Consider the following 22,679-nt stretch of genomic DNA (forward strand, 5'->3'; position numbering starts at 1 on the left):
GGTACAACGAGGAGTGCGCAGACAGGCCGCCCGAAAAACCAGGAGGCTGCTGCTTGGAAGGGAATGCGGTGGCAGGTGAAAGGCATGAGGTAGGAGGCGGCCGTCGGGTCTGTTTATAGCCTGCATCACATGAGTGCTGCTGGCGCCAGCTGCCCAGCGCGCGCTGCCGTATTTACCCTGGATATTTCCACTGTTTACGCACGCGCTGCAGCCGGCTCACCTCAGTGGAGAGATCCTGGTGCGCAGGAAGTAGGCCTCAGATTGGGGCCTCAGCGTGCACAGCTATGGAACCTCTCTGTATGTAAACGATGGATCGGTAATGGAGCCTCGGTGTGTCCAGGTGTGCGTAGGGATCTCACTGAGCAGGTAAACCTGCATATACAGTATCAGTGCTTAATTTGTAAAAAAATAAAAAATAAAAATAAGTGCAAGGGGCCTCGTCAGGAGGCCACTGCAGCCCACACTACCCATTGGCCCTGCCAGCGCTGCCAATGACAGAACAAACACAACTACCAACCATCACACTTCTTCACGTGTGACAATTCAGAATATTCCAGGCCACCAGAAGTTGTAATAATGGCATGAGCAGCAGGTATTATTCCTTTTTTAATGAATATTGACGTATTAAACTGTTGTTAGGCTCTATTTCAACAATAAACAGACAGCGCCACCATGTGGTGAACTGCCACTAGAAAGCCAGTGCTGACAATTAAGTGCTGGTGCTGAGCACCGGAAACCACAGGATCAAATTAAGCACTGTACTGTACACAGATATTGACCCACCCACGGGGCACTGAACTCCTTGGTACAGCTGTATTTAGAAAGCAGCCTTATTTGTGTCTATGTACTGTGCATCTGTAATCAGTCTGCCTCTTCTTTCATAGTTTGGCATGTGACGCATGTGCAGTGCTTAATCAATCAATCAATCAATCAATCAAGGCATTTATAAAGCGCACTACACACCTGTGAGAGTCTCAAGGTGCTGGGGGGGGGGGGGTGGGGGGGGTGCTGCTACTGCTCGAATAGCCAGGTCTTGAGTAGCCTCCTGAAGGTTAGTAGGTCCTGGGTCTGCCGTAGGAGGATGGGGAGGGTGTTCCAGGTCTTGGCAGCGAGGTGGGAGAACGATCTGCCACCGGAGTTCGTTCTTCGAATGCGAGGGACGGTGGCGAGGGCGTGGTCAGCGGAGCGGAGCTGGCGGTTCGGGGTGTAGAAGGTGAGTCGACTGTTGAGGCATGCTGGTCCGGTGTCGTGGAGTGCCTTGTGTGCGTGGGTGAGGAGCTTGAAGGTGATCCTTTTGTTGACGGGGAGCCAGTGCAGGTCTCTCAGGTGGGGTGTGATGTGGCTGTGTCGAGGGATGTCGAGGATCAGGCAGGCGGAGGCCTTCTGTATGCGTTGCAATCGTTTCAGCAGTTTGGCCGGGGCTCCCGCGTAGAGTGCCTTTCCGTGGTCCAGCCTGCTGCTGACGAGGGCCTGCGTGACCGTTCTTCTTGTGTTGGTGGGGACCCACCTATAGACCTTACGGAGCATGCGGAGGGTGTTGAAGCAGGAAGAGGAGACGGCGTTGACTCGCTTGGTCATGGAGAGCGTTGAGTCGAGGATGAACCCTAGGTTGCGTGCGTGGTCGGTGGGTGTCTGTGCAGCTCCCAGGGTGGTCGGGCACCAGGAGTCGTCCCAGGCTGAGGGGATGGAGCCGAGGATGACGACCTCCGTCTTGTCCGAGTTCAGCTTCAGACGGCTGTTCCTCATCCATTCGGCGACGGCTTTCATCCCTTCGTGGAGGTTGGTTTTTGGCGGTGAGGGGGTCCTTGGTGAGGGAGAGGATCAACTGTGTGTCATCGGCGTAGGAGATGATGTTGACGTCGTGCAGTCTGGTGACGTGGGCGAGCGGGGCCATGTAGATGTTGAACAATGTCAGGCTGAGGGATGAGCCTTGGGGTACGCCGCAGATGATCTTGGAGGCTTCGGAGCGGAAGGGGGGAGGCGGACGCTCTGGGTTCTGCCGGAGAGGAAGGAGGTGGTCCATTCCAGAACCTTGTCTCGGATCCCTGCGTTGTGGAGGCGTGTGCGTAGGGTGCGGTGGCAGACCGTGTCGAAGGAGGCTGATAGGTCCAGGAGGATGAGGGCTGCCGTTTCGCCATTGTCCAGCAGGGCCCTGATGTCATCGGTGGCGGCGATGAGGGCAGTTTTGGTGCTGGGCAGTTGCTGCGGAACCCGGACTGGGATGGGTCCAGGATGTTGTTCTCCTCGAGGTAGCGGGTCAGCTGTTTATTGACGGTTTTCTCGATGACCTTTGCCGGGAACGGGAGCAGTGAGATGGGCCGGAAGTTCTTGAGGTCCCTCGGATCTGCCTTGGGTTTCTTGAGCAGGGCGTTGATCTCGGCGTGCTTCCAGCTCTCCGGGAAGGTCGCATTCTCGAAGGAGATGTTGATGGCCTTTCGGAGGTGGGGTGCGATGGTGGCGCTGGCTCTGTTGAAGATGTGGTGAGAGCACGGGTCTGACGGGGAGCCAGAGTGGATGGTGTTCATGATTTTCATGGTGTCCTCGTTGTTGATGTTGGTCCAGGTGAGCAGGGGGTCGCTGTGGGTGGTGGCTGTGGGGTCTGAAGTGTCATTGGCTGTTGGGGTGGTGAGGTTGTCGAAGCTGTCGTGAATGTCTGCAATCTTGTGATGGAAGAAGGTGGCCAGGGCGTCACACAAGTCTTGCGATGGTGGGATGTCGTTGGTGTTGGAGCTGGGGTTGGAGAGTTCCTTCACGATGTTGAAGTGCTCCTTGCTGTTGTGTGCGATGTTGTTGAGGCTGTCCTCGAAGGAGGTCCTTTTGCTTAGACCATGTGTGCACAATGATTGGTGCATGTGGCGGTGAATCTACTGGAGTGTAGTGGCACATGACTGGATTACTTACTGGTTAACTCCATTATGTTTTTTACAGGCCAATTCCTGTAGTTACAGTCAATTCCTGTATTAGTGAGAGATCGCTGAAAAAATGACAGCTTTGCACAGTGGGTTGCTGAACTTATACAATTCATCCTGCACATGGTCTTCTTACCCATACAAGTAAAACAAACACACAAACTTGTTGTACATTCATCAGGAAAGGGGATGACCCAATTTATGAGGGCTAGCCAAAGTGTACAAGTTGGGTATGGCATGACGTCTCAAAGCCTGGGGAGCACATAAGAAAGCATGTATCACATAACTCTTTAAAAAAAAATACCACCAGCTGACAACCTCCTTACAGCTGTGGAAAATTAATTTTATTTAGAAAATAAATGCTTAATATAGATTTGGTTTGCTTGCCATATCTAGGCCGTACTAGGCCACATTATCAAAAGTGCATGTTTAAATGTTATGCATGTGCATTGCTTTAATTGCTTTTCAGAAAATCATTGTAATACAGCTGTGCCACGATCTGTTTCTGTACATGTACAGTAACATTTTTCCCTAACTTGCTCGGCTGAAGGGATGTGTTTTGAAACATTTCAAAGTTTTTTGATGAATCTTTGTTACTATGTCCGTCGTTATGGTTGTGCAGAACAGTCCATTGTATCACGTTTTATTTCTTGTTTGTTTCCTCTGTGCAAATAAATCGTGCTAGATATTAGCCAATGAAAATGATGAGCAAGTAGGTGTTATTTGGGGTGGATGGGTTGGAAGCTAATAGTTTGATTGGGTTGCTGTGTAAGCAACATTTTAGGGCTGACTTTTTACGGAAAGTTATGCTATGAAACTGTGTGCTTACACTGTCTGAAACGTTATAAAAGATGTGCTATTCAGGCAGGAGCTGCACTGGAGAGAACTGTTTGTTATTTAGAGAGTGTTAGATGCTGTGTGGCCCTTTTTAGGTCTTGCCTGACCCAGCGCATGCGCTGGTCTGGCGAGACTTATTGAGAGGGCTCCAAAAAGTGCTACCAGGGCAGCCTAGAGCTACAGTGCATGTGCGCGGGCGCGCACGCCGGACTTTACCGAGATTACTTTCACTTTCGCGGCTGTACGGCCGCTTGGCATAGCCAATAGGTCTCGCTTTTGGGACCTTATAAGTATTTAGTTATGCAACTGTTGCATGGCTAAACACTTATAAGGTCCCAAAGGCGAGACTTATTGGCTATGCCAATGCTTGTTTGTATTAGGGCTTGTTATTATTAATTTGACTATTGCCATATGCGCTGTGGCTTCTTTATTTATTAAAGGCACATTGTATTAATATTTTTTTTTTTTAATGAATTTAGCTTCTGATTCTGACTAACTTTTTACTTCCTGTATTGATTAATTTGACATTTGAATAAATCTACAAACTGAGAACTATAAGAAGCCTAGTTGTTCACATTTTTACTTTATGGCCTTGGATGACCCTCCTTAATGTTAATTGAGTTGGAGCATTAACACAGTCTTGTTTGAGGAGGAAATAACATTTATTGACCATTGTTTGGAATACTCTTAGGTCCTGATTATTTAATGGCCATTTATCTTCTTTTGGGCATAACCTCCCATTTGAGCCCAAAACAGGATTACACTCTGGGTGCAAATTGTGGAATTGCACCCAGTGGAATTGTGTTCAGCTTTTGTGTGTTTCCTCATTTGTGGAAGCACACAGTATAACTCAATGCAAGTTGCACACCAGCTAATTTGTGCACCCTGTGCTATTGCAAATTAGCAGGTTGACAATTTGCACCTTTGTGGTGGCTCATTTGTGACCAGCTGCATGCCGTGTACCTCCTTGCTACAGAGATAGACTAGGCTGTCTGTTGAACATCTCTTGATGCATATTGGTGAGCCGACAGCAGGGAAACATATAGCAGATCAGATGAATGGACAAAGAGAGGGGACAGGTTTTCCAAGCAATTCAACAGATGATTGCCCCAACAGCAGTAAAACTGTTAACCTATCTCAAGCAATAGCTACCTATTCCAAAGAATTATTTGCGGTCTCTTTCATTCATGAAGATTGGCTTGTTCCTGACTTCGGCCATCTTGGGGTCAGGCTGAAACTTCCATCTGCTATGCAGACCTCCACCCAGTAATGGAGGTTCTACTGGCACCTTTGATGCAATATCAGACCTGTCCATCACCCACTCCAACCTATGCATCCTTGGCAAATTAAACACTTGGTTTATAAACTTCAAATGCCTCAATTAAATGCCATCTTATCAGGCTTGTCAGCTCACAACCTACTCACAGACCCACATAGGGGACCATATGTTTGACCCCATATTATGCAACCCACTCATCATAAGAATCCACAGAAACTCTCTCCTCAGCTGAACCAGTCATCTCTTCATCTCAATCTCCTTCTCAAATAAGATCCCTCTAAGGCTCTATACTACCTCATCCCATTCAGCAGCAACATATAGACTCTTGATTAAGTAAATATTGATGACTTTAACATATGGTCTGGTACTGCCTAAAATCCCCCTTCTCCTCACCAAGAACCCTTGGGGTGGGAAACCCTCCCGGTTCCCATGGGGCTCCCCCCCTTTTCCCCCAAGGCAAACAATTCAAACACCACACTGTTTGGATCAGGGGTCGTAAACCCCAGCCGTATTTTATTACATAAGATAAGCAAACATTAAAATTAATATTATTTACAATATGCACACAATACGCAGAAAGTACAATACATTGATAGGTACAAGATGTCAATTGGCTAACCGTAACATGCTTCTAATACATATCCGTTCCTATCATAAGCTATGCAATGAAGATATTCTCTTTCTGCGTATCCCTGTTAGAGCCTACGGCAAGGTCAATGACTGGCGGCCCCAGGCCAGATCAAGCTAGGTCCCAACCTCCTACCGGGAGTGACCTTGCACAGGGGGTCCAGCTTACCAGATGGATACCTCCACCGGGCCCCCCCTACGCCCTCAAAATTCAACTCCATAAAAGGGGCCGCTGCAATTATGCATCCTTGCACCCTTGAGCGCATGCACGTGCAGGGATTGGCCAACCAGCCTACTGGAAGCGTTACTTCCCTTCCCCCCGCACCCTTCCAGCCTACTGGCTGTAACTGCCACTGGAGTTCCATGAGAGACCCTCCGTCTCCCCCTCAAATAAGATCCTTCTAAGACTCTAGACTACCTCATCCCATTCAGCAGCAACAGATAGACTCTCGAATAAGTAAATATTGATGACTTTAACATTGATCTAACCACAAATACTAAACTGGAGACAATAAAGTCTGAAAATAAGCTTTATGAAAGGAAAACTCAAAGGCATAGGCCAATGGATAACATGGACTATCTTAAAGTAAATTCATCAAATACCGAGATATACAGTTGTGGAGATTGGAAAAGCTGTGATGCGTTCTGCTTTGATGATCTCTGCTCCCTCACGGAAAAAATCAAAGGAAGTTTGAAATCTTGCAGTTCTCAAGGAGTCTGCTCTCTCAATAAATGTCCAAGTGGAAGAACTGACCAGTTCAGTCTTCTACACTATGAAGATACGCTTTCACATTTTTCCCGGTCTTGGAATTCAACAAAAGGTTCAAGCAACAACATCTCTCATCCTCTCAAAAGTTGAATATGCAAATGGTCTGTATCACAGCATTTCTCTCCCAACCATAAGAAGACTCCAGAGAATTCCGAACTTAGCAGCAAGATTAGTTTTACCTGTAAAGACATGTGCATGTATCCCCTCTGCCTTGAAGGCTTTCAACCGGCTATCACTCACATGAAGATCTTCATTCAAACTATGATGAATCACTACAAGGTAATACACAATAATGCTCCTGAATTCCTGTGGATGAAAATCAACAAATACTCCCAACCTAGGAATTTATGTTCCTGCCTAGCGCCACGATTAATAATTGCACCTCTCAAAAAGAAAAAAGTCAGCTGCACTTTGTTCCGTGTACAGGGTGCCAAATTATGGAATTCCCTCCCATTAAAAATAAAAGCCACTAATAGCAATCTGGAATTTAAAAGAATGATTAAGAGCAGGCTATTCACCATGCCCCTGTGTGCCACCTTCTAGAAAATGAGATGAACAAGAAGATTAAAGTCTGCATTATTCACAAACAGAAGCTCAGGGCAAATTATCAAGGGGCATATTATCAAGCACGGCGTTAAAATTATTGCCGCTTTAGCAGCAGAAAACTGCCGCTAAAGCGGCGATAATGGGCTTGATAATATGCCGCAGAGAATTCCAATAGGAGCCCATGTTGACATCAGAACATGGGCTTCTATGGGAATTCTCGAGGGCATATTATCAAGCCCATTATCGCCGCTTTAGCGGCAGTTTTCTGCCGCTAAAGCGGCGATAATTTCAACACAGTTTCTTGATAATATGCCCCCAAGATCTTATGCAAGAACTCCATCAACCCTACCTGCCGACAAATCTTCCACTCACCCAGTCCCTGTATAATTAAATGTAAAACACAACCAATGTGTTTCACATTTAATGTGTCCTTATTTGACTCCTAGACAAAACGGTGTGATTTTTGGCATACCTTTCTGCATAAACCTTTGTGAATTGTCCATGTCTCAATCCATAGCTCATAACACATTCCATCTCACAAACTGGTAATCACCTGCCTGCAATCTATCAATCCTCTATGCTTCCTTTACCCTGTCTATTCACCCCACCAATCATTCGCACAAACCAACATAACCTGCCAGGCCCCACCAGCATTTACATGTAACTCCCTAGTGGGATCTTATTCTGGCTAATCACTCCACCGATCCTTCACACAAACTAAAATATATCCCACCCCTGCAAGCAATAACATCCAACTCCCTCTCATTCCACCACAAACAAACTTAGGTAATGCATGTAAAGTTGATAACACAAGACTAGGCTCTCTAACCAAAAAACAACTACATTAACCACTAATCCTGGGTTCCGAAGTAGCATGCTCCTCACCATAAAGCACTCAAATGCCTCATCATGGGCATTGAGCACTATATAAAGGCAATTAAAATAGTCATAGGAGTTGAAGCAGTTTTTTATTGGTCTTCTTACTTTCTTTTCACAGCGGATGAAATGCCAAACCTGAGATGCTTGTTGCAAAGAGCACCAGGTGCCTGGAGAACATCATGATGTTGCATAACTGAGAATCTAGTCCCACCAGCCCAAGTCTGGAAAATATCCAGACACCAGTAAATCTTGATCATGTCATTGAGATGTTGTCATGGTTTCCGCCTCCTTTCAACGGTAACATTTGAAAAATGCATGTCCAATTAAATGCCTATATTTTGAGTGACCATATTTAAGCCTCACATTGATGGTCACCCAACCCCCACATGTTTAAAGATGTCCTAATCAACCAGGGCACAGTGAAGGAAATAAGCAAGGACATATTAACATTAATTGTGATCTGTGATTCCCTAAGGTGTTTAAACCACAGAACAGTGTCAGTAACTTCTTCTTAACTAAATGGATGGCAGAGTTTCGAAGGTCATTGCTGTAAGTCTCATTCATTTGTGCAGTGACTTTGATGAGGAGACATGGACTTAGCGTGTCACATTTCAGTACACGCCTCCCCTTCACACTGGAAATGGGTCCATTTTGAAGCATCACATCGTCAGGTACAGGTACTATCATACCATGGAATTATAAGAAAATTAACAACAATTCCAATTGAGTCCAATTTGATGTCCTTAAGCAATCCAAGATATATTCTATTAATATCATATAATCTATGATAATTGGTCAGCAGAAGACAGATGCCTGGACTAAAGGGTGTCAAGATCTTGCCATTAATGCCTGCCGGCCTCAATGGAACTTCCCTCATCTGGACATGAAAGCAGAGCTATGAGAACCTTCCTTAGACTGGGAAAAGAGAACCGAGGCACCCGTCCTGAATATTTGAAAATTTTCTTTAAAGTGGCAGTATCATCAAAACTTGTGAGAAACCTTGGATTTCCTAAAGCCAATAGGTTTTGCCTATGGGGGCTATTGGCAATGTTGTGTAGCCATGCTGTACAGCAGCACAGATGCTTTGCAGTGTGGCTAAAACGAATTAAGAAGCAGCAAGGGCCAGTGGGCCTTATTTTAAAAGTGCATTAGCACTGGATGCATCATAGTACCTTTATATTATTATAATTTTTAGCCATGCTACACAGCAGCCACGCTGCTCTACAGCAAGACTACACATTATTGCCAAAGTCAGGAATGCATATGCTGTACAGCAGGAAAAAAAGCAATAGCAGGGCCAATAGTTGCAAAGGCGAGACCTATTGGCTTTTCCTATGTTTGTTACGTTTCGGTACATCATCCCTGTGATTCTAAACAAATCAGTTCATCTGCCCATGCGTGAAAAAGACAAAAAATATGTCATCTGGCATAAAAGCCTATCACATAAAGAAAGCAATTGCGCCCAATTTCATGTCTTAGTGAAAATTTATTTAGAAGGAGATAACATCTGTTGTCACAATTAAAGCAGATACCACCTGGTGTCACAATGAACACCATTTCAAAGGAGAAAGTGGCTTCTTTGAAATGTGTGTGGAATATTAAAATATAGATACAAATGGCAAGAGGTTCAACAAAGGTGACAGGGAAGAAGAAAAAATAAAAGTAGAACCTCAAGCACAGCACGATTAGCGGAAGACAGTAATCAAGTTTAAGCAATCGGTACTTGGTCCATGCTCCAGCCAAAAGAAGAGAAAGTGATGCCAGCGTGCACTGGCCAATTTAGAATCCCGCAAATAAGAGTGACAATGAAGTCAACGAATGTTAAGCAATGGACAAGCTGCAAACCCCTTGCGATATATAATATCTCTGCCAAACAAGAGCGCCTGCAATGCATGCCACAGGCGAGACCATGAAAGATTCTACTCCTGGTCCTCACCAAGAGCTATGCAAAATTTGTAACTTCGACTCTGCGTATTTCTTACTTTGAGCTTTTTGCTAGAAATTTCGAGGTAGAGTATGATTTATTACTCCTTGTACCTTGTGGAGCCCTTGTTGGTTACTGCTTCTAGGCTTACCCTGCTGAAGAGTTACGAGACCCTTAGATAAATGTGTAGGTTGAAAGGGAAACTCCATCAGCGGGGCCAACCACAAATTTAAATGCAACTGCATTCACTTGTGTGCTCACCGCAGAGGGTATCTAGGTTCCCTTTAACAGCATAAAAGACATTTCATCATTTTTTACTTTTGTTTGCTTTGCCATAGGATACTATTGACTTATTTTTCCATTTCTTTCCTATTGCCAAGTTTTTTGTATTATTTGTTTCTGTTTTTAAGAAATATGGTTTGGAGTTTTAAATTCCTTGTTTAGTAACTGTACTGATTCGGCAAGTTGTTGCATGCTTTTTTTCTGAGGAAGACCTTGATGATTGAGCTAAACTACAGAGACAGAGCACGGGACTCCTCACAGAAACTGTTTATATTTGTAGGCCAGTTCGTTTGTGAGGTCAGTCGCAGCTCATATCTAGGCTGTTAGCTGATTACTTAGTACTCTGATCTGATTCTTTACATTTGCACTTCTGGCATAACGGTTCCCCTAGCATAAAGAGTAAATGCTTACCACTACATGTCTTCCCTAACATCCGGTGGGTGGCTATCAAAGGCTTATATGAGGCATTCTTAGCCTGTGTTGGAGATATATGGGAATGTTATGTTACGTTAAGCACATTTATATAGTGCATGGCTGCCCAGGCAACGGGGCGGCCAAGCGCTAGCAGACAGGTGGCCAGAGAGAAAGGGTGAGATGGAAGAAAAAAGCCAGGTTTTAATCAATTTCCTAAATGCCCAATGATCTTGTGTGCTCGGGCAGCAAGTGGAATGGAGCTCCATAGGGCAGGGGCCAGAGCCTTGAAGGAGCGCCCCCCTGCCCTACACCGGTATAATCTGCCAATATGCGGCAGTAGTAGTACTGGTGCCAACCTTTTGAAAATAAACTGAAGCTTGGGTGGCAAATTTGTATGTACTAAAACTGGAAACTGATATTTAGGGGCAGTTTTAAGAGACAATAGAATGCTTTTGTTTGTAAGACCTGGCCATTAGCACAAACTGAAAAGATGATGTTTGGGAACAAACTGTGTATTTTTCAGAAAATGATGATCTGTTGTGTGATGAATAAATTACATTTTCATAGTATATTTAAACTGATATTGAGTGCCAAATCCTGATGTTTCCGGACCCTTACTGCTCATGGTTTGCAGAAGCAAAGGGCACTTGTTGCTGTAGTTGGTACAGTCTGACTCATGTGAAAGCTTTTCATCATGTGTATAGCATTACTTATTATCATTTTTGGTGCTTAAGCTTGAGCGTGTATGTTTGGTGTATTTATTATTATTGTTATTTGAAATTTATAGAGTGCACGGCTACCTCCAACGGAGGTTTCCTGGCGCTAAGGTAGCAGATTCACACAGAGGCAAAGGAAGAAGGACCAAGTATGGCTAAAGAGTCAGGTTTTTAAAGCTCTGGTGTAAGCCAAAAGATATGTGTACTGTCCATCCTACATGTTACCTGTAACCTTGCGGATCACTCTAGTATCAAAGCCTGTGAGATGTGGCAAACCGCGGTGATAGCTCTGCAATGTTTGGCTTGAAATTGGGAGATCTGTATATCTTTTCATTCCTCCACCCTGCACCTTTCAAATATATAAACGTGTTTGACTGAGATGCTACTTGGAAGGGGCAGAATGGAAAAATGAAGGAAAGTGAAAGGTAGAAGTGAAGAAAGCGGCTATATATATTTTGAAACAAAGATTATTTCGAACCTAAGGTTTTTTCAACTAGTTGTAGAACAATTGGACAGAAATACAACATTTTTCACATTTTCAACTTTATTCAGGGCCGAGTGTCCATCCTCCCGCAATAGGCCAGAGGACTTATTTACTTAGCACGCAATGAAAGTAGATCTCACACTACACACTATATCACAGTTATCAGTAAATTAATAAATGATCTTAAATTCTATACTAATTTTTAGGTTCTTCCTAAAAGTTAAAGCAATGAGATCCAAATCCAATTACATATAAGGGCAAATCAGTGTCCAACCTCCATTGGATTATGGTTCTAGAGATGTGTTAAAGCCCACGATTGGGCAGTCTTTGAGGATTTGGCAGTCTATTTCCTGCAGTTCGACTAGGGCTCTTTGAAGGCATTTCACCAAACATGCTACCTACAATGTGGTATGCTTCTTAACCGGTAGCCAGTGTAATGATCTTAGCCCTGTGTAATGAGATCGAACTTTCCGAAGTTGACAACTAGCCTTGCTGCCATCTTTTTCACATATTGCAGTGGGTCTATTTGAAACTTTTGAAGTCTAGATATTAGCGTGTTAGCATAGTTCAGTGTTTATTTGATTAGTGACCATGTTATACTTTTCTGATGCGTTGAATCAATGTTTAGCAGTCTATGTTTCACCTAATGCAGGCTAAGAAAAGCTCATCGAACTGCTAGTGAGTTGATGGACATATCCTCGGTGTTCCTTCAGAATGCCTGCAAGCAAATGTGTTTGGAAATTGCAAAATAAAGTGCACCATTGGGCACCATTGTTTTGACAAAATGCTCCTGTTGGAAAACACCTCCAGCTCGCGCCTTTTTGGAAGAGTAACTTAAATTTTAACTCTGGGTATTCTGATGGCTATTCATGTACTATCGCTTTCAAAGTTCACCAAACTGCAGTGCTTTCTCTAGGCCTGTGCAGTGAACTCCACTCCGTTCGCGTGAGTTTTCCACATTCCGTGGAGCACGAGAAGTTCTGAAAAACAGAGTTTTTTTCCTCGCTCGGGCTCGCCAACGTCAACTTCTACTGACATGTAAATCCCTTCCCCAATACCTCCACCAATTTTGGGGGTTGTTCCTGTTCTTCTTCGGCCATAAAAAGGGATTTTCTCTTGCCATTGCCAGAAGCATATATGTATGAACATATGGACCTAGTAACATAGTAGATCTCTGAACGTTCCCATGGTAGTGTGAGGAGGACTTACCAGCAAGGGATCCTCTGTGGCTGTAAAGCTTCTCCACCTGCATGTCACTGGCACCTGGAACGAAAGAAAAGGAAAAAAGACAAGTGTGATCAAAACCCAAAACAACAGACATCATACCTGCCAATGTTTTAGTTTGCTATGTGTGACATTTTCAGTGTAATTATGAGTGACATTTCAATACAATTAAAACATAACTGTCAGGGTTTCCTAGTTTGGATTCCACCTCAAGCCTCCGTCTTCTACCACCTTACACTTCCTGTCTCTTCAATTCCACCTCACTGGTTATTTGCCACCCCTGCTTTCTCCCTTTGTCACTGTTTTCCCATCTGGCTCTTCCTCCTTTCTCCCTTTTCTGCCTTTCTCTCTCTTGCGCTGAGTCAAAGTCTGATGATACAAAATAAGTCCTGCTCCCCAGAAGTGAGTGCTGGTGTCCAACACCTGCAATCACCGGCACCAATTAAACACTGAAGCAGTTCATAGCCCTTGTGGGGTTCAAGATATCTACTGTGACTGTGCACACCACACAAAATCAATAATTATCATACAATGGGCTTTTGATAAGGTCTGAATGGCTTTTGCCACCAATTCTCACGCAATTCGTTCCACAACCCTTTTAAAGCAATATACCTCAGGCTGGGAAAAGAGAATGTTGTTGTCCCTGACCCTTGTAAGCAGTCATATATGTTCATGGATGTAAATATAGGCAATGTATTTTATCATAGTTCAGGATGTCTGGGGTAGTTTCATGAAAGGTTCCAGTAAATGTCAAACCACAGTAAGAGCGGGAGCTAGGATAGGTTTACTTAATCTCTAAATGAAAAGGCCTGTCTGTATTCCAGTATTAGGGTATTTTGGTGGTAAATGAAAGGAATTTCAATGCAGGAGAGCATTCATGGTTACTGTATGTGCACAATTTCAAGTTAGTTCAAGTTAATTTTCTTGTTTTAGTTCATGAAAACTATAACAATTTTACAGAAAGAACACTGGTACATTACATTACATTGCATTGCATTACAGTCTGAAAAAGAGCTTTTATCAAATCATACAGCGTATTCTTATAAAGCTAAAATATTAAAAACAGATGTACAAGAGAAAGAGGGTTAAGACTTTTGCCAACTCGGGAGGTGCTTAAAACAAAGTAGTGGGTCCAGTTTATGACATGTTTATGCAAAGTAAGCAAGCATTATAATTTGTGGAAGCTACCAGCCACTTTCGTCAGATCATGCAGTTTATTGTTATTAGGATAAGATTTTAAAATAAACAGATGTGGAAGATAGAATAGGGTTAGAACTTGTTGCCAACTCTACAGATGCTTTGAACAAAGTGGTGGGCTCAATTTATCACATATTTGTATAAAGTAAGCGAGCATTATGACGTGTGAAAGCTACCATCCACCAAGCAGTCTATCTGATTTGTCTGTTGCGCGTTTCCTATCGCGAGGCGTTTTGTTGTTTTTATCCATCCTATCGCTATTCGTGATAAAAATCAGTTTGTGTACATTATGTATACATTCATAATCTAGCTGGTAGCGGACAGCGGAGGAAGAATTTTTTAGATCCTATTCCTGAACATAGTGAAGTACAGGCAAAATGCATAGTAAGAGTTAAAGAATGGAGGAGTGTTTTTTTGTACGTATTGTCAATAGACATAATAAATACTGGTTGCAGTGCATTATAAATTCTTTCTTAAAATAGCAACTAAACATGATAAAGTGCAAAACTTGGTGCATTCACGGAGTAAGTTCACAAGGCCTGGTGACTATGGCTTCGCTCCGCCTTGCTATAGCTGGAAAGTGAACTACTATGGTGGAGTTATCAGACACCTGGTTCTTCGTGACAGGCTATATCCAGGAACTTAACAAATTTGCAAATTAATTATGTGTCGCCTGGGTGAAAACATGCGATTATGGCTTTCCTGCACGTTTGTATGTTTCTGACATTGAAACTGTATGTGCCCAGTTAGGCCTGGAACTTCATTAGAGTTTACAGTGTTTTGTTTCCTCAGGCAGGGAAACAGGCCTGACAGTTTGTGTGTTGCACTTGTAGATCTACCTGCTGTACCAGAAATAGGGATATATACCCTCCCTCATATCTTTCTGTCTGTGTTGATGTTGGAGGGTATGGTCTTCATACAAGAGTCTGGAGCCACCTACGTATGAGATACATTCTTTGTTTTAGACTCTTGGGTTACACCACCTGTACTTAGGTCTTGTCAGGGATCCACCCTCCCTCCAACTCCCTAGCCTCCCCTCCAGACCACACACCAAATATTCTATTACATCATTCACTCTCAGCATTCCAGACAGCAGATCGGACATACACGGAATGGGAACACATATGATACTACACACCTCCTTTTTTATGGAAACAACAAAACAAAGACCGACCATTCCCTTGCATCTGAAAGTACAAGTTCAGTCATTCAAAATCACTCAAACGCCAATATGTCTAAATTACACATTTACCGCACAACAACCTGTTAAACTCTCCAATACCTATGCAGAAACACAAAGCAATAGGAGTCAGAGAAAGTGTGCTACCGGTCGAGACATAAGGCTCCCCACACGCTAAACAAAGGAACAAGACAACAACTAGGTTGTGACTACCAATGCACAATGGTCCAAGACATGCAAGTCTTGCGTCCTCTTTTTATATGAGTCTCTACCCCAATTGTCTGCACACTCACAATGATGCTTCACACATTTATGCACACAGGACATGTAATGGACGTCGAGTCACCAAAATGTCAGGGTAGCGGAAGTGACATCACATAAACATTGACCTTGATGACATCACAGGAAGTGACGTCATGTGGCCCATGATCCTGGTATTTTTCCCTAAAAAGCATGCTACATAAAACTAACATCCAACAGTTGACATAATAACTGCGTGATTAGCAGAACAACATAACAAAGACAAGTGTCTATTTTAGATACCGCCTTTATTATGCTAGTGAATTGATCTTTGAAAGTTCTGAGGCATAAAACTTGCGCTGAATTGTAGTGAGCTAGCAAAGTGAATAAGCCAGACCTTTTCTCCCCCTGAGAGAGAACATTTTGAAATGAATTGGTTGAAAGAGTGCATTTGAAAGAACATTTTTCACATAAAATTGAGAAAAAGCCCTAGGCAGTGAAAGTACACTCATTAAATATTCAAATCCTTTCCTTTCATGATGTGCCATGCCAATGAAACCTGACATTCCCCAGGAGTTGACCCCATTTTTCAAAATGTGCTATTAAAAATAACCCATGGGTCCCCCCTTATATCAATATCGCATAAAATATGCCATTGCCAGAATGTTCCAATTTATGCCATCCATATACCATAGGTGACCATTGTGTCAAAACAACCACAGTCTGTCAGAGCCAGCATTTTGTCATGGGTGCCATCGTCTCAAAAAGAGGTTGTCCACCTTTATAATAAAAATTACCTCCAGGGGGCTAGTACAGCATCTTACCGCTGTTGTCCACATGCTAAGAATTTCCTCAAATATGTCAGCATTTTTCGACAGGAGCCCTCTATGCCATTAATTCCTATGGTATGTCAGTAGCAGTATTTTACCATTGGTGCCCTCACTGCCAAGAATTACCCCAGTGTGCCAGTGTCAATATTTTGTCACAGGTGTCTGTCATGCTAAAAACAGTCTCAATTATGCCAGCACCAGTATTTTACCCCGGGTGCCCCTTTAAGACAATAATAACCTTCGTTATGTCAGGGCCAACAATAAACTCCCAAGCATCACATCACATCCTCATTCACACTCACTCAATCTCACACCCACTCTCATTCATTCAGTCTCACTCGCGGTCACTTACATTCTCATACACAGATTTGTATTTATTCACACTTACTTGCATTCACTCTTAATCCCTCTCACTCATACTTACTGGCACTCAGTCACACAAAATCTCATGCACTACCTGTCACTGACTCTCACTCACTTTCACTCACATGCACATGCTCATACATACAGAGACACAGGCTCACACATACACACTCTCTCGCATAAACACATTCTAACCCACAAGCACGCACACAACATACACTTAAGCTATTTTTACTTGCCAGAGATGCCACTAAATCCCGTTCCAGCTAAGTGGGCTCCATTTTTTATTACGCTAATAGTGAATATTAGGATACTATTCACTATTAGTATCTTGAAAAATGGACAGAAAATAAGGAATACTGAGCCGCCCCTGTGTCCTTGGCACTGACTTTGCTGGGGGTTACAAAGGCTGTGCCAGGGGTCACAAGGGGCAAGTCAGGGGTCACAGGCGTGACCACCATGACCTCAAAATGTTTGGACTTGCATGAAAGTGCAGTCAGGGACACAAAATCACACAACAGTCAGGGTACGGAATCTACCTGCTTTGATCGACATAGGGCTTTCCTGTTATCCCTGCATCTACACACTCAGTGTACAAACAAACCACAATTGGAAAGTTTAACCATACATGACCTCAACTCAAAATTCCTTTTAACCAGACTCCTAAACAATCCTGTCATCACAACTACACTCTGTGTCCACAGACATCCACCTCAGTTAACAAAACTACACAGCACACCATACTCCCACACCCTCCCCATTTTCCCAAGCAAGACTCACCTCCCCACAACAACAATTCGCTGTACCACACACTCACACACAGAAGGGCAGCAGAGCACTCCAACACGTTCCACACCCAGTTACATTAGCTAGCCATACCAACGTGACCAAGTACTAGGCAGCAGAAAGCATTTAATCAGAACCAATACCATACCCTCTAGAAACTGCAACAAAACAATATCGGGACGTCTTATGAGCACAATGGTGACCGCCTCGAGGCTCAAGTAGACAAATACTGAAACGGTATTGAAATAACACAACTATCAAACACCACAGCATACCAGCAATATAACCTTTGACACCAGTAAACATCAGCAGGTAGAGTACTCACCTACAATACACTAGGGGTAACTCAAACACTACCATTTAAACACAATACTGACCAGTTCCATTATATACATCTGAATAAAATGCACCACAAAACAATCACAGTCGTACTCTTAGCCCTGCCAAATATTCAGTTTGCACAGGATGACAACTCAAGCAAAACGTGTGGCTATCACCCATAACCACACGTGATACTACACTTCCCCACATATTCACTCAATAGGATAATCCTCCTTGCGCCGCAGTACTTCTCTTCTCAAACATCGCACCCATGGGGTGCTCCCCCAGGCAGCTTCTCACGACAGGGTGCTAATCTTCCCCAATTTAGCAGATCATGGAGTACTTTCCCATGCAACTTCTCACAATAGGGTACTACTTGCCCCCAACTAAGCACACTACTGAATACTCCCCATGCAACTTCTCATGAAAGGGTACACTTCTCCAGATTCATATACTAGATGGTACACCTCATAAACCCTCCAGTGACAGGGTACAGCTCTTTCCCCATTTCACATCAACTGATATACAAGAGTACTACACTTGTATCTCTTGTGATGGAGTAGTACTTCCCCCTGCATCTGTGGCACGTAGGTACACGCAACCACCATGTACCTACACAAACACACACAGATGGGTACTACACTTTTTTCCTCAAACTGCTAACTAGACTCCATGTGGTGTCGAAAGTAAATGCTCAAACATTACTCCCATAACAACTTACGGGTGGATTATTTATACTTCCCAACCTGTCTTACTGCACTTAGCAATAAGCCCACCATAATAATAACACAAGCATCTGCATTACAATAGATCTTACATTTACGCGAGTTTGAGCTAGTGGCATTGTAAATGACAATGCCTTTTATTTATGTTTTTGTTTTTTAAACATAAAAAAAGCATTGTCATTTACAATGCCAATAGCTTAAACTCTCTCAAATGCAAGACCTATTGCATTCCAAATGCTTGAAGGCATCGCTGAGTTGCCCCTTCTGTCTCCTATGGCCCCTGAGGAGCTCCCCGTTTTCTGCGAGGTTAATAAACAAGCCGGTGGTCACAACTGCGCACGAGAGGCCCTCCTGCAGTAAGAGAAACTCATTTAAGAAAAGAGTGCTTTCAGACTAAATAAGACATATTGTGTAGCAACAGAAGTAAAGGGGCCAGTCCTCATGGGAGGTTACAAATGGAGACAAGGCGGTACTAAGGAGGGACTAACAAGCCTAGTAACGAATAAGTAGCGAGCATTTACGTAGGACAATGACACAAGCCAATGACAAATATGGGCAGAGAGTGGGCGGGGCTTCAAGTGGATACTCCAATACAGCATGGCTCGCAGAGCAGCGCATGCGCTGCCCACGCTCAACCTAAAAAACTACAATTCTTAAGAAACAGAAGTCTACTTGCATGACAACGTACTAACCCAACACATGCATTACTAATAAGTTGTATATGGCCCACGTCAATACACAAGAATCAACAAACAAATTGCTACCCAATCTAGGAACATCACAATTAGGGGGAAACGAGGCACATTTCTTAACCGAAGCACATCAAATAGTAGGAACTCGATTAACGCCAAATAACCCTACTAATTAATTAGCTGAATGTCATATTCTCACATCGCAATAAAAAAATGCCAGGCAGGCGATGATTTGACTTTCCATGTGTTTTTTAATGCAGTTTAGTTTTAAACAACACTGCCTTATTTCTACCTCCAATATCGCTGAAGATAGTTCTACTTATTTTTAAATTAAAACCGGAAACATTGGGTACTGTTCCTTCAACATCTCCATACTTGTCCAATCAAACAGTTTACTGCTGTTCTTCATGATGTCATAGTATACATACAGAGTGCCTCCGCGCTGATAGCCAGGTCTCGAACCAAGTCACTGGCAGGCTCTCACAATCAAGCTGCACTGCTATTTCCCCAAACACAAGAACTATTTCTTCCAGCACGGATTGCCTCCCCCCAGGGAGAAAAGTCCCCTTTTGCCTGGTGCTGTGTATTGTTACAATACCTGTCCATCACCTTGACCACAGCGCTAGCAGGAGCCACGCCATGTCAACCGGTCTGTCCGAGCTGGGTGCCATAAAATATGTGGAATGAACACAGGACCCTCCATGGCATTGACTAACAAGCCTGTCCCAAGGTCAATTTAATTGAAAAATCCTACAGCACACTCACCAACTCTTTTCCTTGTGTCACCGTCACTGTTGAATGTATTAATAGAAGGAGATTTTCCACTCTCTCAACAGTACCACAAGGCAGTGATGTCAGACCATACCTGCGTCCTCACCATCTGTGATGTCAAACCTGCCTGCTGCCGCACACACTGTGAGGTCGCACTGTGTCTGCAGCATCCACCTTTGCAGACCCATCGAGTGCAATACCCACATTTTCCGGTGGCCTCTCTTTGTGATGTCAGTTTCTACTGGCAGCATCATCCTGTGAGACATTGCTTCTAGCTTTGATCTCTCACTGTGGTGTCAGTTTGTACACCCAGCCTTGTCCTCTGTGATATTCAGTTTCAATCAGCGACTCTTGCTGAGATATCAGACATAAATGCTAGCTCTGTGTGAGGTCAATCTCCATTTTCAGCCTCATCCTGTGTGATATCCAATTAGACCCTCAGCCTGTCCCGCTGTGCCAAACGTCTCTGCCTGGGGCCTCATTCTGTGTGATGTCACTACCTGCCTGCGGCCTCTCATTGCAATGTCAGAAGTGGTGGGAGAGCCAACAAAATAGAAGGGGAGCCGATGCAGAGCCATGCCAAGGGTCTGGATTTGCTCTAAGACCCCGTGAACAAAACAAGCCTTGAACATATGTAAATCATTGAACAAACATCATGCAAAACATAACAAAGGGCCTGATTATGACTTTGGCTGTCTTGGCACTGCCGTTGCATCCGCATCGGATTCACCGCCTGCCGGCTAGGCGGTCCACCAGCCGAATTATGATGTTGGTGGACCCACAGATTAAAAACCGCTGACCTGCCAGGATTTCTCTTCACGACTCCACAGTGGTCACAGGCAACAGCGACTTATGGTGTGAGTTCAGCCCCTGTTCACGCCATCGAGATTTCGATATGCCTTACCTTCAAGCCAACTGTAGCGGGAAGACCTCCACACCCAACCAGGGGAAAGCGCAAGATTCAAGGAAAAAAGGTACATTGTCTCTTGTTTCCACTTGTTTTTAGGTCTCGCAGACCTAGCGTTGCAGCGCGCATGCGTTGCTCGTTCTACAAGGCATATTGTAGTAGGGTAGTTTTTAGAAGTGGAATTCAATCCCCGTCCATCTTTTTTATTGGCTGGTGTCATCATTTATGGTAAACGCTGGCTTCTGATTGAAAATTAGGCTTCTTCATTATCGCCCAGTCTTCTTTTGGGACCTCCCATCCGGACTGGATCGTTTACTTGCTACGTTACACGGTGGGCTTTATCTGGTGGGTGAGCACTATTTTTAAAATGGACACTGATGGGACAATGGCAGCTGCAGCGCTATGCGGTCAACATTTTATGTTTTTTATTACTTTAATGAGCGCGACGTCCGCTAGGCCCACCGTGCTCACTTTATTTATTTATATTTAGCATTCATGTTCAGTGCGGCGTCCACTTCAGGGACACCACGCTCTGTTTTTTTTTTTTTTTTTCACTTTTGAAACTGAGCGCTGCGCCGCTTCAAGGACACGGTGCTCGGTTTCTTTATATTTTTTTTTACTTTAACTCTGAGCGCCCGCTTCAAGGATACCGCGTTCAGTGTTAAAGTAAAAAAAAAATGAAACCGAGTGCGGTGTCCTTGAAGCGGCGCCATGCTCAGTTTTAAACTTAAGCATTTGTAATGCAATTGGACCTATTGCATTGCAAATGCTTGTTTTCTGAGCGTTTGAGCAGTGGATATAGCTTACCTGCCTATAGGAGGAGAATGCTTCAATAGAGTCTTTCAATGTGGTTCTTCGCAGTGAGTTTGTTTGGTTTGGAGAGTTACGGAGGCAGCCAGGGTAGTCATGGTAGAGAGTGTTCTTCTTCTTCTTTGTTTTTGGAGCTCAAAGGCACGTTGATTTTCCTTTATTTCCCCTTATACTATTATGCACGCCTGTGAACAAATTATAGATTTACAAGATGTTAATGGCCTCATGATTACTTTTAGGCAGTCCATTTATACATGGACTCCTTTTAGTCTGTCTTGGATATGGACCCAACAAAATATGGCTGGCTTTTTAGATCTGTGCTGGTAGGGAGCATTACAACTTCAAAGCTGAGTGCGAAAACGAACGCCACCTAAAACAAGCACTTGCGGTGCAATAGGTCTCGCATTTGCTAGAGTTTGATCTAGTGGAATTGTAAATGATGATGCCTTTAATTTATGTTTACAAAACCTGCAAGCCGTGTGTAAACGCCGCCTGCAGGTTTTATAAACGCATAAATAAAAGACAGTATCATTTACAATGCTAATAGATCAAACTCTCGCATATGCGAGACCTATTGCACTGCAAGTGCTTGTTGGTTCTATCACAGAGCCCAAATCCAGGCCCCCCTTTGCTGCAGATACTTGTCCACAAGGTAAATCCACACCTTTGTCGCCACAATCACAGGTAAGTTCCTTGTCCATTTCTCCAATGTTGCAATGGCTGTGCACATGTGCTGTTTGAGAAGGTTAGTTTTCCATAGGTGGAATACATATGTGTTTATTGACAGACTTGTGTCACGAAAATACACACATATGTATTTGTACTGTGGCAAGAAATCTAAAAGTAAGTGAGGTTCCTAGCACGAAGGACCCCCTCCGTCAGAAAACTGGCGCTGAGTAACCGCCAGCACAACGGTAACATCGTAATACGGTGAGTGGAAGACCGCAGGGTGAGCGGTCCACTTGGT

At 43.8% G+C, this 22,679-nt stretch overlaps 1 protein-coding gene across 1 annotated transcript in view; it reads right to left on the reverse strand.

Moving 5' to 3' along the window:
- Positions 1–22,679, reverse strand: part of TACC2 (transforming acidic coiled-coil containing protein 2) — a 392,567-nt gene that overhangs the window by 368,679 nt on the left and 1,209 nt on the right. Inside the window, exon 2 of the mRNA XM_085602592.1 lies at positions 12,876–12,929. The gene's annotated coding sequence lies outside the window, so the exon portion shown is untranslated. The remainder of the gene's footprint in view (positions 1–12,875; positions 12,930–22,679) is intronic.

Source organism: Triturus cristatus, chromosome 1_2 (assembly GCF_964204655.1).
Source record: "Triturus cristatus chromosome 1_2, aTriCri1.1, whole genome shotgun sequence".
In the NCBI taxonomy this organism is placed as follows: Eukaryota; Metazoa; Chordata; class Amphibia; order Caudata; family Salamandridae; genus Triturus; species Triturus cristatus.